The sequence below is a fragment of the Desmodus rotundus genome, chromosome 12 (genome assembly GCF_022682495.2).
Source record: "Desmodus rotundus isolate HL8 chromosome 12, HLdesRot8A.1, whole genome shotgun sequence".
Classification (NCBI taxonomy): domain Eukaryota; kingdom Metazoa; phylum Chordata; class Mammalia; order Chiroptera; family Phyllostomidae; genus Desmodus; species Desmodus rotundus.
Window position 1 is genome coordinate 68,603,910 of NC_071398.1, and position 14,343 is coordinate 68,618,252.

At 40.8% G+C, this 14,343-nt stretch overlaps 1 protein-coding gene across 7 annotated transcripts in view; it reads right to left on the reverse strand.

The window, feature by feature from the left end:
* Positions 1–14,343, reverse strand: part of OTUD7B (OTU deubiquitinase 7B) — a 55,549-nt gene that overhangs the window by 27,431 nt on the left and 13,775 nt on the right. The window contains exon 2 of one of the 7 annotated variants that reach the window (XM_053914511.2): positions 528–645. The exons of 5 other annotated variants lie outside the window; for them this stretch is intronic. The gene's annotated coding sequence lies outside the window, so the exon portion shown is untranslated. Of the gene's footprint in view, positions 1–527; positions 646–10,466; positions 10,675–14,343 lie in introns of those variants that run through there. One more of the 7 variants, XM_024570652.3, reaches the window with a different exon arrangement.

Consider the following 14,343-nt stretch of genomic DNA (forward strand, 5'->3'; position numbering starts at 1 on the left):
CTGGGCCCACTTCAGTCACTGTCTTAGGTCACAGGACATGGGAGCGGCCCAAATAATTCAGATGCATGAATAATCCCCAACCAAGGGCACGCTTAAAAATGAATTTCAATCTTGTAAAAAAAGAAAAACATGCAAAGGAACTTAGTAAAGCCTCTTTAATAACCTTCTGAGAGAATGAGGGAAATATACACTAAGCACACAAACAGCAATCAGCAAAAAAGAGCTCAGTGGGAGGGCAAAGAGTTGATTAAGCCATAGGCATGTAGGCAATTTCCCAGCCAGACACAGGCTTCTGAGTGAGAGAAGCCAATGAAAACCATCAATGTCAAGGCATCATAGATCTCATGTGCCAACACAGTAGGCCATTCTTTCCAAGAATATTTTAAAAAAATAATTTAGAGGCCCAACATTATCTAGAATGACTTGCTCAAAAATTCAAAGCACTGCCCGGCCAGCGTGGCTCAGTGGATTGGGCGTCATCCCACAAACCGAAAGGTCTCGGACTTGAACCACGTCAGGGCACATGCCTGGGTTGCAGGTTTGGTATCTGGTCGGGGCACGTAGGAGAAGCAACCAATCAATGTCTCTCTCTCACATTGATGTTTTTCTCTCTCTCTCTCTCTCTCCCACTCCCGTCTCCTCTCCCTAAAAAAAAAAAAAAAAATCAAAGCACAACACCGTACTTCTTGGCAACACATCTTATATTTGATGTCTCCAGGTGCATGCCATGGACTCCACCCTAACCCCACCCGACAGGTGAGGACAGCTGCTTCTGTTACATCACCACCTACACCTGGCTGCAGGTTCTCAAATTCCGAATGGGAATATCCAAGACAATGACTAAGACTCATAGTCCTTGGCTCTGTCTCAGCCCAGAGGAAGGAAACAAAGAAAACAAAATGCTGGCTTTCAAACTTTTCAATGAAACAGAAGAAGCACTCAAATAGTTGCTGATTGAATGGTATTTAGACAAATCTCAATTGGAGTCAAAGTCCTCCAATCTTCCAACTGGAAGACACTCCAACTTCAGCAATTATTTAATCCAAAGCCCTCCCCATGCAAGAAGCCTTCTATTAGATCTGACAGATCAATCATCCAGTCTCCACATGAATACGAGCTTTAACGGAGAGCTCAGTCCTCTGCCAGGATGTCCATTTTATTGTTAGACAGCTCTAATTGTTAGAAAATGCTTTTCTAAACGAAATCACCAGCCCTCCCCCACCTATAATTTTCACATAATGAACCTTGTTCTGTTCCTCAGAATAATAAAAGCTACTCCCAGAATGATGAAATTGTCATGGAAATGACTGGATTAAGTATTTCTTTACATAAAATTTTACTGTGGATCAACACTGCAATGTCATGGGCCAGCTGGTAGCCTTTATTTTAAAAAATCCTTCCTTACAGATCAGTACTTGCTTTTACCTGTATTCATTCGTAATTGTTTATGCTGACTCTATAATATAAACTCAACATGTGGGATAAATGAGATCGGGTACCTTGTTCCAAATTCACTGCTGCTGCTGCTCTTTGCCTCTCATCCCTACGTTTACTTCCGTGCTCTCTTGAACTGATGCCAACAATCAAGAATAAAAAACAAGTTCAAATTAAGCACGTTCAAAAACACTGTCCTACTCATTAATGACAAACCTCCTGCAGCAGGCTTATCATTCCCAGTTTACGGATACAGAAAAAAGGCTTGAAAAGTCAAGTGGGTTGCTGGAAGTCTGAGCACATGCTCTACCCCACTGCCTCCCAAGGGACTAGGGCTTTACTGACTCCCAGAACCACGCTGGTTTTCTTACCCTTTTAATTCATTCACCAACAGGAAAGAGCTGTGCCTATCTCTCATACTTATTACAGACTTAGGCACCCACCTTGTATTCTCATTTCAAATCCCACCATTCTTCTCAGCAATTTCAACACCCACCTAAACAATCCATCCAACATTTCTGCCCTAGAGCTTCACAATCTCCTCAAATGCAAAGACCTCCATCTCTACTCCAACAACTCAGTACTGGATCCTGCCATCTCCTGAAACCGCTCCACCTCTACATCTTCAACTCCCAACATCTTACTCTGCTACAACCTCATCCCCTTCCAGCTTTTCCTCTCCACTACTAGGCCTGCTCTCTCACCTGAAGATTTCCTCATCTCAGACCATCCAATTCCTTACCCACCTTATTCATTAGTTCAACAAAGAATTTATGGAGTGCCTACTAGGTGTTAGGCATTTGTGGTCAGGATTAGGAACACAACAGTGAACTACAAACAATCTCTATCCTCACAAAACTTCCAGTATGGAAAAAGAAAAACAGAAAATTTCACAATTATAATTTACTTAAATTATAATTTATTAAATTATAATTTATTAAAGAAATGTTGAGGAGAAGGGTGGTATCTCCTATAGGGAGGTAAGAAAAGCTTTCTCAAGGAAACAATACTACATCAAAGAATTTAAAAATGAATAGGAACTGGAGAAACAAACTGAAAAAGAAAGAATGCCCTGAGCAGAAGAAACGTATACCAACATCCTGCGGTAGGAAGGAACAGAGAGGTAAGAATGGTGCAAAATGAGGAGGGAGAAAGGGCCTAGCAGGCCCTGTTAAAGGTGGAGACATGAGCCCAGTCCCTAATCCCCGGGCACAGGGAACCAGTGAGTGCATAAATAAACAGAACAACAAATCGATGTTTCTTTCTCTTTCTCTCTTTCTCCCACCCTCTCTCTCTAAAAATCAATAAAAAAATTTTTTTTTACAGATTAAGATTTTATCCTAAAAGTATTAAGAAGCCATTGAAGGGTTCCAAGCAGAGGCAGGACATAATTAGACTTGAATTATTAAAAAATCATCGAACTTACAGTGAGAAAAACAGTACGGAAGGAGAGCAAGAGGATTTAGGGAGAAGTGATTGGAGTATTATTACGAAAGAGATGATGGTGAGCTGGCCTAGGTATAACAGCAGTGAAGACGGAGAAAAATGAATAGATTCCACTGTGCCCTTTCTTGCCTAACTGAATGTGAATCCAATGATTGATCACATATTTTCCTGTAAAAACCTAGTCCTTATCCTACTGTTTCATCTACCCAACGTAGACAGATCCCACATTCAACGTCTCTGCTACTGAATGGGGCTACTGAGCAAAACGGGGTCACGTAACCTTGCAGAGAAATACAACTACAGATAGATGGTATTGAGTCTCACCCCGTCAGTGAAGCACTGCTGTCTTTTGATTGACTTTGGTACCTCAACCAAACCTGCAAGTACTATCCCCTGCCTTCGCCATTCACCCTGAACCCCTTGTCACCTCTCTTACTCCTGGCAGATGACCCTGCCTCCAACTTCACAGAAAAAAATTACAAAACAAAGCAAGGGAGTTCCTTCAGGTTTCTTCCCTTGCCCCTACCTGCTGGCTGGCTCCTCTTCCCTGCAGAACTCACCAAAATAGATATTCACTGATGCTATTTTCTCACCCTGTATTCAGTCCTCAACCTACCAAAATAGCCTTCTAGTGAAAGAGAATGAAAACTCCTCAAAAAATTAAAAATAGGACTACCATATGACCCAGCGATTCCACTCTTGAATATTTATTCAAAGAAATCCAAAACACTAATTTGAAAAGATATATACACCCCTATGTTCATTGCAGCATTATTTACAACAGCGAAGATATGGAAGCAACCTAACTGCCCATCAACAGATGAATGGATAAAGAAGATATGGTACATACATAAAACGGAATACTACTTGGCCATAAAAAGGATGAAATCTTGCCATGTGCCACAACATGGATGGGTGGGCCTACAGGATATCAAGCTAAGTGAAACAAGTCAGAGAATGATAAATAGCATATAAATTCACTTATACGTGAATCTAAAAACCAAAATACACAAACAAACAAAGCAGAAACAAATTCTTAGATATAGAGAACTGATGACAATCACCAGATGGGAAGGGGGTTAGAGGATGGGTGAAAAATGTGAAAGGAATTAAGTACAAATTATGAGTTATAAAAACAGTCACAGGGGTATAAAGTACAGCATAAATAGTCGATCATATTGTAGTAACTGTATGATGCCGATGGGTTCTAGACTTATTGGGGTGACCAATTCATAAGGTATATATGTGTCTAATCACTATGTTGTACACTTAAAACTAATATAATATTGTATGTCAACTGTAACAGAAAAATTTTAAAAATTTTTCAAAGAGAGAATGCAACCAACCTAGATAAGATCGTCACAGTCCTCTGCACTGCTTATCTAAAGTGATCTCTTTGTAGCATTCGCTACTTACTGACCGCTCTTCCTGCCTCTCTGGCTCTGCATCTTGGCCACCTTTGTGGCTCCTCTTCCTGTGCTGTCACCAAAGGCAGTGAGCGCACCCACAGTTCTAACCTCAGTCCGTCCATCTTCTCATTTTACATCATCCCCATGAGAAACTTCACATATGCCCCCAAGCACCCAAATGCTGATGACTCTAACTCTATTTGGAGTAAAGCCCCAAACTCTCCACAGCTCACCTGGGAATCCCACAGGCACTTCACAATCAGCATATAAAAATGGGAGTTCCCCCCCTCATCTCTGTTCCCCACCCTTTCAAACTACTTCTCTTCCAGCACTGCCTATTCTAGCAAATGGTACCGTCACCCCTCACCCAAATCACAAGCCTGGGAGTCACCTGGCCTCTCTCTTGTCTTATCTTCACTCACAGCCTTGTAGTAAGTTTTACTCATTTTATCTTTAAAATCCCTCAAATCCATCTGGCACCTTCCACTTGCTACATCTCTTTTATGTTCTCAGGTTTTCATAATCTGACTCCCAAGAAATAGTTTCCATTAGCTATTTCTCCCTCTTCCTCTGCCAAGTCATTATTCACAGTGGTTGCCTGTGGAGACTGATCCATCTAAAATGCAAATATGACAGTATTATATCCCACTACTCCAAATTCTTCAATGGATCCCCACTGACTCAAGTTTATGATCCAAATTCCTATACACGATAAATAAGGCCCTTCATAATCAGCTGGCTCTGCCTAACTCTCCACCTTGTTTACTTCTCATCGTTCCCCTTCTTGTACTCTAGTTCCCAAGTACACAATGTGCTTCAAATTTCAGTTCCTTAGCACATGCTGTTCCCTCTGCCTGGAATGGCATCCTAGTCTTGCACATGAATTCTTATCTCTTCTTTAAAGCTAACTTGAGTACTACCTCATTTGCAAAACCTTCTCTGGCCTCCCAAGTTAAACTGCCCACTTCCTCATTGGTGCTATACCTTGTACTCTACCTCCATCATATTATTTACCACACTGCACAGTATTTGTGTTTATTCACATGTTTGTCTCCTCACTATACCATGAGCAACACAAGGGCACAAATCTTGTCTTTGTTCATCCTGTATCCCTAGCATCCAAGTACCTACCACGTACTCAATTTCTGTTCAGATGAACCGAACTGTAGCTGTACCAGTACCCCACTACACATAGACACACTCATGGGATTTACTGATAATCGGATAATCAACAGTGTAAACAAATGAGTCTAAAACAGTGGCTCATCTCACAGACATTTGCTTAAGATTGTTATATGACCTTATCTGCAATAGATTTCTCTTCCTAAACATTGTTTAACTCTGACTAATATTAAAATCGGTCTGCATGCTCTAGTGCCCAACTATTTAGTAACTGAAAAATGACCCCAAATTGAATACCGATTGTAAATAACAGAGCTATGTTAAAGTGCCTGAGAAACTACTGACCCTACATCCTCTTATGTAAAATATCCCCCAAGGCATCCGCATTCTCCCACTATGCCCACTCTCCTGGTTCCACTGATGCCTTAAGCTGTGTCTCAGTCCTCTCCAACTCCTCCCGAAACTCACTGGAAAACCACATTCTTCTCACTGCAAAGAATTTTCAAAGGTCAGAGACTCCTCCATGTCTATGATGTCAGTCCAGAAGAATCCAGACAGGGAGAAAGACGAGGGACAAAAACCCTTAGAAATTTCACACAATTCTTGATTAGGTGGGAGGGAGAGACAAAAGACTGTCTTGGCAGATTGTTTTTAGTTAATATGGGTCCTTCCAAGTGAAAGAAACAAAATACAAAGAAAATATGACTAAATTCCATACTTAAAGAGACCTATGCATCACTAAATGTTACAATACAGGGATAATAACCTGAGTCCAAAAGAAAAGAAATGAAAAGTAGTAGTATGTGTTAAAGCTGTAGGCATTATTTTATTTAAACTTCCAAACAACTCTGAGAGGTCTGTTGGTCCTGTTAGTCCCACACTACAGATGAAGACACTAGGGCTCACCAAGGTTAGGCTATCTACCCAAGGTCACAGAGGTGGGAAGTGGTAGCACAGGGATTTTTATGAACCCAGCCAGCTCCCGAGACCAGACTCTTGCACCACACCACACATAATCCAGGGAGGTGGGCTGAGAAAACACAGCAGTCTACCCATGTGGAAGTCCACTCTCACTGCTTCAACCCCTCTCAGCTCACGCTGAAAGAGAGAACTGGCTCTGGGTTAGACGAATCTAGGTTCAAATCTCCAGTCTACCACCAAGGGCTGTGCAACCATGGGTAAGTAATACATCTGCTTTGTGCTTCCACTTCTTCATGTATAAAATGGGGAAAACATCTGCATTTCAGGCTTCTTGTTAGGATTAAATGATTTAAGATACATAAAGCCTTTGGGGCAGTGCACAGCACACAGTAAGTCCTCCAAAAATGTCAGTTGTCTTCTTTCTACCTCACTCTTTCCCACACGCTCTGCCTCAGTCCACTGGTACCCAACGCAGCCCCTCCATCTTTCCTCCAAAGGCTCCTCTATTCCTCCCAAACAAACCCTCTAGACCTACAACTGTTTCCAAGGCACAGTCTCAACACATACACACAGCACCCGGTCTCCATCATTCCCATTCCAGTGTCTCTCAACGATTTGAGCCTCCATGAAAAATGTTGTAAAGGGGGTCTCCTAGTTGTACCTTCTGCCAGAAGGCCCCCAAAAATAACAGCAAGAGAAAAATATCTGCCCTCTCCTGAATGTGCAAACACAGCTAAATAGCTCATTAATTCCCACATCTCCAGGAACAGCAATTTCAATGTATTTACAGAAATTCTAATGTCTTAACCTCCCAGCCCTCCTTCCCCACCTTTACCCCTCACTACTCTACTCATTCCAAAGATTTTATAATATTCTCTTAATCTCATACATGGTGTCTATTTTTTGGAGTGAGTGAAATAAATGTTCACATCTCCTCCCACTCACCATGCACAATACTGAGACATTTCCTACCTCCACTACAGTATATACTAAGGGCATGTCTCCTACTTTCTCTCCCTAAATCAAACTTAAGAGAACAAAACTCAACCCAATCACATAATTTACCACTCCCCAACAATGTATTAGGGACACAAGAGCTGGCCCCATGGCTTCATTACTATCACTGTTACGTGTATGTGTCAGAACAAGACTTAACCACTTTTTCCAAGGGTTTCTGGTTTTTGTGTTTTTTTTTTAAATCAGGTCTACAGATAGGAAAACAAATCTCTGAGACAAGCCCCATTAATAGCCAAATGCTAACATAAAGATCACGGAGACGTTCCCAGAGAACTCCTTATGAACTAGCATTTGTCTTTTCAGTGCTACTGATAAAAGGCTCCTTACATTATAGTTATTTGGGAAATTCAATAATTTGGAAGGCTTATACAATGGAAGCTGACCTTTGGAAAAATAAGGGCAGAGAGAGTCAGAGAGAGTGTCTGTTATTACAATATTGGCACAACAACAGCAACTTGAATAGAAACAGCCATCATGTTAATGTTTATTTTTTTAGATACAGACCAATATGTCTGTTTGTCATACACAATGAATTCTTTGTTTTTCCTTTCAGATAGGGTCAAGAATAGTCCAAAGTTTGGTTCTCAATAAATTCAACTTTTAAAAGAATAGTCTATAAAAACAAAAGTTCTACTTGATCCCTTTAGGATTCTGATTACTGAACTTTTGACATGAGAGAAAAATAAATACTACAAAGCAACATAGGCTAATCAAATAGCAAAACACACTGTTTCTCTAGAATCAACCCTCAAACATTCAGTAGCTGTCAACCTTCTCTCCCCTTCTTGATTCCAAATTACAGGGCATTTCACCATCAGTTTTGGGACTTCCACTCAAGGGGAGGAAGTGGCAGAAAGAAAAGCATCCCAACTCGCTCCTTCTCTTCAAGGAGGCTGTGGAGGCAGAGACGCAGGTATCTGTGAGACCCTGACAGGCAAGACCATCCCCCTCGAGGTCGAGGCCAGTGACGCCACTGAGAATGTCAAAGCTGAAGTCCAAGGCAAGGAAGGCATCCTGCCTGACCAGCGGCATCAGATTTTTGCGGGCAAACAGCTGGAGGATGGACGCACTCTCAAAGACTACAACATTCAGAAAGATTCCACCCTGCTCTTGGTGCTTCGTCTGCGGGATGGCATCACAAGCCCTCCCTCCCCCAGCTTGCCCAGAAGTACAACTGTGACAATCTGTGATGATTTGTCCTAAGATTAATGCCCGCCTGCATCCTGTGCTGTCAAATGCAGCAAGAAGTGAGGCCACACCAACAACCAGCACCCCAAGGACAAGGTTAAATAAGGCGCCTTCACCACCTCCTCAACCAGCAGGGAAGCCTCCTGCCTGAAACCCCATGGCCCTGGGACCTCAATAAAGTTTCCCTTTCACTGACTGGGAAATAAGAAAAAAGAAAAAAATCCAATTACTGTACTATCTGCAATTATTTATCCATAGGAAATAAATTCACTTTGTCAATTTCTTCCAGTAAATTAACTTCCTTCAGCACATAACTACTAATGTTTTAAAGCCTCAATTTTTTAAAACTTGCCTTTTATAAAATTATATAATTCAGTTCAAAAAAAAGATACTTATTATCACTATTATTATTTTTATTCTCCATCTGCAAGTTCCTTAGTTACATCTTTCCTGGCCATAGCTAAACCTCACTGGAACTCCTATGGCCAGTATGTAAAACATTCATTGGTACTTGCTGGTGTCATAAAGTGCCCTGTAATATTAAATTGGCCTTCCTGATACTCACATCTTATCTCTCCAATCTGACTACCAGTCATTCATTCGAAATTTACCAAACTGCATCCACCACATACCAGACGCTGCCCTAGCGCCTGAGGATACAAATGAAGAGAGAAGCCACACTTCCACCTTCCAGGCACTCCGGTGTGGAGAGAGAAATCTGTAAACACGTTATTAGTGCCCAATGGGGTAGAAACAGGTATAAGGGGCAACCAGTTTAGTTGGATGAGTTAGGAAAGTTTCTCAAACTGAGTCTTTAGGATATGTAAAAGCTTACCAGGCTGGAGAAGATACATTCTAAATAGAATTAAGATCCTTGAGGTCAGTACCTTTTTTTCACACTTTAAAAAAATTTAAACAGGCCTAACAAACTGCTTGGCACAGAGCAGATGCCTAACAAATATTTGCGGTTCTAAATTATTCATACTAGTCCATATGTGTAGATATTGGAGAGCTAATCTATACCTAAAACAGGTATGTGAATTACTTACTGGTTTCAGATGTCATCGTTCACCCCACAGAAAAGTATAATCAAGGTCTATATGAACAAATATATTTGTACAGCTGTCCACCAAGAAAATACTTACTGTTGTAAATAGTTTTTCTGCTGTAAATTTTTGTTTTTAAAGCACTGGAGCAAATATGTCTTTATTTAATAAAAATTTTCAAAATTAAATACTGTGAGATTTTTTAATCCCCTTTTTTCTGATGGAAAACCCATAGACACAGAGAAGCTTACAAAGCTTAAATAATACCTAGAAAACAAGGAACCTGGACCCAAGTTCTCCAAATCTGAACGCAGGGTTCCTATCAGTTCTCCAGGGATGTGAAGCAAAATCGAATCAGTCTAGTCATGCAAACTCCACAGGCTAAAGAATTCTCTAGTATTTTGCTTTTAAAAATACCATCCGTGTTCATCCACACTGTCTACTAGCCACCACCATCCTCCGCACACCCTGCCGACCCCACCGACACACATATTTCCACCACCAGGCCAGAGTTAAGAAGCAGAAACTCTAACCCAGTTAGTACTCTATCCTGAGTATCATTTGGGGCCCTTTCATTTATTTGTATAGGTTTGCCTTTTGTGGTAACAATGTTTCTTTTCAAAGCAACCAAGCCTCCTATATTTCTGCACATAAAATTAGTTACAAGCTTATAGCACGATCTGGCACCTGCATTCTGCCTAGGCATACAGACTACCCACGTCCATTATTTACATAACTTACACTTCACATTTGGGTCTTATGTGGAATAAGCCTGGCAGTGAGGTCACTGTTTTCCTTGTTTAGCACTTCAGAGTTAAAGATTTTAGAATTAGGACATAGGAGGTCATTTCAACTTCATACCCTTAAGTTATAGATGACTCACCAGGTGAGTGAGATTAAGTGACTCGTTTGTAGCCACAGAGCTGACAGCGATACAAGTGCGTAGAGGACACAGTCTGCTGACTCCCATTCCAGCAACCTGGACTTGACTCCACACATATCGGTAACACTCAATTCTCTGTGTGATCCGCTTTGTGGCTCTATCTATGAAAACTTCCTCTCCTCCTGCCACCCAGCTGAATCTCTTACTTCTAAGAAAAAGATGAATATGTAGGAAATTTAATCACTTAACCAAACCATATGAAGAAAGGAAAATTATCTATAAAGAAAATCATGAAGGCATGCTAAAAATCAAATCGTTTTTGTTTTGCTCATCCCCTGTAAAGATATAAAATGGATTTGAAAATATTGCTCTGGCGCTGTAACCTTGAAGTGCTGTAGCAAGAGAGTAATAGAAAATTATGTTTGACATAGAGATAATTTTTCTTTTTCTTTTCCACTGATAGTCTGAAGCTATAATATACTCACCATATGCTACTACGAAAACACAGCAATAACTAAATTTGAAAGGATAAAACATAACATGAAAACTAAGAAAGAAATGAACACAAACTTTTAACAAATTCTCCTTACCCAAAGGGTAAAATGCCTGGAAGTGCCAAAGCAGTCACTTTCCGCACACTCACGTTTATTCACATTTATTGGTAGGAAAGCTACATTTCTTCTTCCTTTTAGGAAGGGCCACCATCAGCACAGTGGCACCCAGGTCACTGCCATTTTACCCTCCGGAAAACCTTAACTTCCTGGCTCAATCATCCAATAAGCGCTCATTAAAGACGTACTGTGTGCCAGGCAGTCTGCTAAGTGAAGGGGACACATCAACCGATAAGTTATCATAGGGACTTTCTGTAAGTTCATCCAATGGGCTGGTTCCAGAGAAAACCCCAAGGTAGGTATCAGCTCACTTCCTTTATTCAACAATTACTGAGTTCCAGGCACCAGAGACATTATTTTAAAAAAAGGAAATTTTAAAAAGTAAGAAGTCCTTTCCAAATTTACTGAACAACTTGCTCTTGTGAATTATTAAAATCGTATGTTCTTCTCCAAGAATGCCCATTATCAGAAGTTAACTGTAAAGGCTTTTGATGATAACACCTAACCAAATACTGGGGTCAAAGATGCCGTCTCCTTAATCTTACTGTCTAGGGAGGCCAGGCAGACACTGGCCTGGACTGATACTTTCTTTCTGTTATTTACTGCAAGATCCACATTATAGGAATGTGGCTGAATTCACCAACAACCGGGGATAAGTTGTTTCCTCTGTAGACTGAGACTTCCAGCAGAATGCACTGTAAGGTTAAATATTTGACAAATCCCGTTACACTTTCTTGTCACCATGCAGCGCATCAAAGTAGTATAGGCAGCCCTTCATGGAGACATGGCACCAAGCCAAGTTTTCAGGGTGAAGGTCTCTGCTTTTCCTTCTCCCTTCCACAAAAAGTACAAAAGGCCTCAATTAGTGTACAAGTCATTTGGCAAACATCCCATTTTCCTCCAACTTGATCTTCTTGAAATTAATCCAGGAAACCAACCCTTATGAGTCCTATCCCATTAACAGTTTTAATATTACTGGTAATGGTGGTGATAGCAACTGCAAGCTTTGCAATTCACGAAATATTTTTAAATGCATTACCCCATTCTCCAAAAAAAAAGAGGAGAAGGGATAAGAAACATCATAGGCAACTATCTCAAATACCAAAAATTAAACTCAGTTTAACTGGAACTGAAATGCAAACATTTTCAATCCTACCAAAGGGTCAAGTTATTTCTATCAAAAGCAGAGGACTGACTGTAGCAATGCAAAATCAAAAATTTCCCCTTAAATGTGTCTTTAAATGCTAAGCCTAACTTACTCAATTTGTAAATGTTAAGACCAAAGTCTCAGCAAGAATCTGATGCTACAAAACTTTGTTACCCCAACCCCTTTCCCAAATGCTTTATTCACAATTTAAGGCTCGATAAATATTATTTTGAAGAAGGATACTTAACAATGAGGAAGCTGCCCAAGAAAGACAAACTGACAACACTTAGCATTCAAGTAGCTTTTTAAGATTTAACTAATACTTACTGTGCACCAATAAAAGTACCAAGCACCAGTTTAGACACAGCCACATAAATCATCCCCTTAACCTCATGAGCCATGCCCAGATACTCTGAAATTGCCAAAACTAAACTGACTGGATCCCCAATACTAAACAGTTCCAGCACTTGCAACCTTGATCCCACCTCATTAATCCCGAGAACTCAACTGGAACTCAATTCCTGCTAGAGCTCAGCTCCTCACTCTCACGAAATGAAGCATTTTTTCAATGCTTTCCACTAGGTAATAAATAAGGCTCACATACACACAAAATCCTTGTGTCTATTTTTAAGCTAACTCTGGAATATACACCATTCATCCCAGATACGGCACACTGTGATAATGGCATTAATCTAAAACAAGTACTCTCCTGGATGACACTAGTTGAAGAATAAGCCTAGAATGCTAACAAAACTGAGTTTCAGCTGGGCAGAAGACACTGGATTTAAACAATCTCCCCAACCTTGAGGCCATTTCCCAGACCTCTGACTACAGAAAGCCTTCTCTATTTGAGAGACTTGCAGAAGGCAAATTTGACCCAAGGTTCATCAGAGAGAAGTGGCGGGCGGGGGCAGGGGGGGATATTCCAACTGGCATGACCACATTACAATGTTAACAACACATTACTCACCATTGTACTACAAGAACAAACTTGCAAGTGGGCAAGGAACATTCAGGAAGCCAAGGAAAGAAACAGAACTGTGCCAGTCCTCAGAGCACAAACACATCCAAGTGCCAGAGCAGGTCACACTGTCCAGCTTATGCCCAGGTATGAGTGGGTGAAGAGGGAGTGGGGACAGGGGAGGGGAAGAGAGAACAGCATTATAAAGCAGGTGTGCTTCTCAGCACCGAGGCAGATTTCTTTCTTGGGTTCATCAAGAAGCTTTTTAACAAAGAAATACTGGGGGTCCCACCTATTTTTATCACTTGATTTATTTATATAGTCACAGAGAACCTGTGACACATGTAAACGGCAGCATAACATGACACTGGGCGCAGACGTCCCCTTGGGAATCCATCAGATCTACAGCTACCTAAGTGGTAGCTCCGTCACCTCTCGCTGTGTGAACTTGGGCAGGTTATTCAACTTCTCTGTGCCTGAGCAGGAACCTCATCGCACACTCACGGTGGTATCCTCAGCACCTTAAACAGTCCTTAACTAGTTTGGATGAATTAATAAGTATTTCATTAACACAATAATAAATATTTTGGATGAATTAACCTGTAAAAGGGCTTACAAATGCCTACCTTATGGAGTTATTGTAAGTGTTACCTGAGATAGTATATAAAGCACTTAGTATAACTCACTGGGTCTCACTGTTAAATAATAAAGTATGCTCCCCTGAAATCCCCAGCCAGGTCAGAAGTATAACAGATGAGTCATGGCAAGGATTAATATGGGATAAGAATCAGAGAAGCCAAGCATTGGATGACCTGCAGTACTAGGGACCTAGTCATAAAACCCAGGAACATTTACTCTCGGCAGATGAAATTAAATAACAGTGCCAGACCCTTAAAGTGCCTCCATAATAAAATTAGTTGACCCAGAAAATACTATTTTGAATCTTCAGTTATCTGTTAACAGACAGACTAAAAGCCTGGATGAAAACGGAAAGGAGGGGAGAGGAGGGGAGGAAAGGAACTACCTCTTAAACATACCCATCTACATATTAAAAAACCAAATATAAAGGATTTTGTAGAAGGCTATTCGATTCTCCAAAAACTTCCCATTAGCAAAAATACCCTATTGATCCACAGTATTTACTGGCCTTTTTAAGTA